Here is a 4,392-nt window from a genome sequence, read left to right as displayed (position 1 = left end):
CCAACCAAAATTCCAGTTGGATTTTTTTTTTTTTTTGAGGAACTTGATAATTTTAAGATATACTGTAAGGAATAATAATGAAAATGTTAAAGGGTAAATACAAGAACTGACAATGAGATCAATGAAATAAAATTGAATTCAAAGGCAGGCCCATATAACAAGTATTTCTGTTCAAAAAAAAGGACACTATGAATAAAGTTAGGAGAAGAAATTATTATTGAGGAAAACTGATAGTATCCAGAATTGTCCATGTAAAATATACAAAGAACTCCTGGTAATCAACAAGAAAAGGACAGTAACTCGAGTAGAGAAATTGGCAAAGAAACGAATCGGCATTTTAGAGAAGAGGAGATCTAGAAGGTTGAGAAGCATGTAAAGAGGGGCACTAATTTATTAGCATTAGTAATGTAAAAAAACCACAATGAAATATCACAACATCCGTTAGTTTGGCAAACATAAGAAAGCTGGATGGTATCAACTTGGTGGTCGAATGGAAATACATAAAACTGAACTGGTGGTGGGAGTCCTGGCTGTATGTTGTCAACTTAAACATATGCATATCTTTGAGTAGTAATTCTACCTCTGGGCATATAATTCCAAGGAAAAGTTCACATGCCTCTGTAAAATGATGCATATCAGAATGTTTATTGATGCTTTGTTTGTGGAAGGAGAGGCTGGAGACAACCTGGTTGAGTAAAAGGCAGTGCTGCATTCCACTGAATACTTTCATATCACTAGGAGTGACATGTGGAATGTATACACAGCAGTGGATGGATCTTGCAACACAGTGCTGAGTTCAAAAGTAAGCAACACTATGAGCTTTATGATACAACTCCACTTACACGAATTAAAAATCCACATGTGCAAAACAATACACATTTCATAAGAAGAGGAGCAAATGTCTACAGATACAAGGATTGTCATCAACCAGATGAAAACCGTTGCTTTGACTGGAATGGTAGGTTGTCTGATGGAGGTGAGGGGAGTCAGAAAAACGGATAGGTATGGAAGATGGGGAGGAAAATGAATGAACAAATTAATGAGCAGATGAATGAACGAATGAATGAATGAATAAGCAATAAAAGAGAGCTCTTTCCTAGACCAGTGATGACATAGTGCCATGAGTAAAGAGGAGGATTAAAGGGAAAATAACCTAGTTTAGGTGACGGTATGTAATGAGCACTTAGTAAATATTTATTGAGTGAAGAAATGAAGTCTTCGGTGAATCATTTTTGCAAAGCTAAGAATTCTCTACTGAATTCCCTTAGGAGTTTTGATTTTGGTTATCTTTTTTTTTTTAGGGCTGCACTTGCGGTATATGGAAGTTCCCAGGCTGGGGGTTGGATTGAAGCTGCAGCTACCGGCCTACGCCACAGTCACAGCAGCACAGGATCTGAGCTGCGTCTGCGACCCTACATCACAGCTCATGGCAACGCCGGATCCTTAACCCACTAATTGAGGGCAGGGATTGAACCTGCATCCTTATGGATACTAGTTGGATTCGCTTTCGCTGAACCACAACAGAAACTCCCTGGTGTATCAATTGTTAAATCATGTGAGCACACCTGTATTTGGCATCTGGATGGCATTAACAGGCCTTTTTTTTCCCTCTGCTTCTTGGGGTATTTCAGAAGTGGGGACAGCTTGTCCTCTTTCGAACTAGGCCATATATTTTGACTTTTGATTCTGCTTCATAGAAAATGTCTTCCCAGCAAGTATTTGCCATTTTGATCAAGTCTTGGTTCCCAAATACCTGCCTATAGGTGGTCATTGATATCCAGGGTCTCTGCAGGAAGCACTGAGCTGGACTTGGCTTCCTGAGCTGTGATGTGGTCAGCAGTGACAGGGTTTAAAGCTGGCTGTGATGGTGGACGTGCCTCCTGACATTTTTTTTCTCTGCCATTGTGCAAGATTTGCTGTCTCAGAGAACCTCTGGGTTTGTCTTCATCCTCTCCTCTTTCCAGAGGACAAGGATTTATCCCAGGGCATATAAACTTCTATTGATCTGCTTCAAGTTTTAGTATTAGTGATCCTATATTTCCACTAAAAAACATAATTTGCACTTGCCTTTCACTGAGTTCAATCTAACAAATATCTAATAGTGTAAGTATTTAGTGCTCCAGCTCAAGTCAAACGAACCTGATCTTACACTATCACCTAATAGCCCTATGATGCTAGGAAAATTAAATTTCTTTAACATGTGTTTGTTTTTCTGAACAACATGGGTAGAATTTTTCTCAGAGATTTTTTTTTAATTAAAGCATAGTTGATTTACCATGTTCTGCTGCACAACAAAGTGACCCCATCCTACATATATATATACATATATTCATACATACATATATATACACACACATACATACACACACACACACACACACACACACACACACACACACACATATATATATATACTTATAGAGTTGTGGTGACCAGATAATGTAGTTGAGACTCCAACGTGGAGCTTGGGACACCAGTGACGTCACAGATCCTCCTACAAAGCCTGTGAAACATTCAGAGAACAACCTCTTCATTTTATAAACAAGGACACCAAGACTCAGAAGAGTTATGTGCCTGATTAAGGGGACACAGCCAGTGAGTGGCAGAGCCTTGATGGGAACCCATGTCTCCTCTGACTGAGCCAGGCCAGATGGATGCCGCCCTTTTCCGTGGAAACACCTCGGTGAGGCTAAGGCCTTGTGGCACTGCCACCTGCCAGGCTCCTGACTGGGGCCCTCTGTGTCCCAAGGCCTAGAGGTTTTGTGCTGAGAGCTCATAACTCAGTCTGTAGACAGACTTCTCTGTTTTGGCGAGTGAGTTGTTTATGTAAACAACATTTCTTCTCAAGACCTGCCCTCAAACCAACAATCCATCAGAGACAGTGACTCATTAAGTTCAGCATTTCATTTGAATGAAATCCGATGGGGAGACAGATATGCTCCAGGCCGGTGTTGGCACTGGGGAGACAAAGACGAAACCTTGAGGAGCCTACAGAGTCAGGACACAATTTACTCCCATAGGATAAAGAGACAAAGGGCTCCAGGAGCTGAGAAAAGGGGAACCGATACTTTCTGGGTTAGGAGGCTTGGTAGGGCAGAACATTTTTCACCGAAAAAAGGTGCTATGTGAGCTGGATCTTCAGGTGAGGAACTGGAGAAGAGGAACTGAGCAAGAGAGGGCTGCCGTGTCAAAGGCAGGAGGCTGCACAGGCGCAGGGTGGTGCCGAGAAGGCCCTGGGGACCAGTGTCAGGGGTGGCCAAGTGGGCGATGGGCCTGGGAAGGTCAATGAGGATTAGATGGCCAGGGCCCTGCTCCCTCCCACTCCATGGGTGATGGGAGCAGGTGAAAAAGAAAGCTTTGTCAGCTGCAGGATGGCATGGTCTGGTAGGCGATGTATGATGGCTCTGAGGCAGTGCCCAGAGCAGAGCATCAAGGACCCAGCATAACCCTAGGGGCCCCAGTCTGGTGGTCTTGACTCCAAACTGATGGCGTATCAGGGCCTAAGCATGTGGCCTTCGGTGCACTGTGGCAGGAGGAGTCCATGGGCTACCCTCAACACTAGCAGGGGACGAACCCCCTCACCGTTCCACAGAGAGGCTTCTTGCCGGCAGGCGGTGGGCGCTGGGAGGGCGGCCCCCTTCACGTCGAGCCTGCGAGCCCTCTTTGAGGAACCAGCTCCAGCTAAAGAGCACAGGCATCCTCTTCTTTCTTCCCTGAGTGAGGTGGCCTCTTTCTCCAGGGGCATGTGGACCATCAGAACCAGTGTTCCCCTGCGTGAAGCATAATTAAGTCTTGCCATTTTGGTGGTGGCTGGAGGGGTGGGGTGGGGGGGCTAGGGGAGGAGCTAACGTGGTTCAAAATGGAATACACAGAAAAGCAATGTTAGAAGCATGAGGAGGTTGTTTAGTGAGGCTTGAAGGGTGTACAGGTGTTTCCTCCTGTGTTGAAAGCCAGTGACCCCTGGGAATCGCAGTTCCCGTCGAGCAGGGCTCTGGGCCTTGCAGACACCCTGGTGGTGGTGAGGCCTGAACCAGCGCCACAGAAAACCCAACGCTTTCCGGGGGGTATGGGGCCCATCGCCGGCGCGGAGGGGTACACGGCTAGACACGCACGCACCCAGAGTTCACATTCACGCACGGTTGCTTACGCCCCACGCAGCCCAGCACACCCCGGGGCCCGCGCCGCAGTGACCACGGCCTCCTGGGCCGTGTGGTTGGTTGTGGGGCTCCAGCCGGCCGGCTGTCCCTGTGGTCTGCAGCCAGGGGATGGGGGTGGGGGGGGTGGGCTGAGGATGCGCAGTGGGGTGACGGGCGCCCGCTGGAGAAAAAGCGCAGCGGTGCGCGAAGTGGGAGGATGTGATGACGTTGTGCCCCCGCAGCGGGAACTCAGGCC

Source organism: Sus scrofa, chromosome 9 (genome assembly GCF_054392235.1).
Source record: "Sus scrofa isolate SSC_HxYL_T2T_F1_AM1 chromosome 9, Sscrofa_HxYL_maternal_Yorkshire_Landrace_v2.0, whole genome shotgun sequence".
NCBI classification, from domain to species: Eukaryota; Metazoa; Chordata; class Mammalia; order Artiodactyla; family Suidae; genus Sus; species Sus scrofa.
This window is presented reverse-complemented; position numbering follows the sequence as displayed.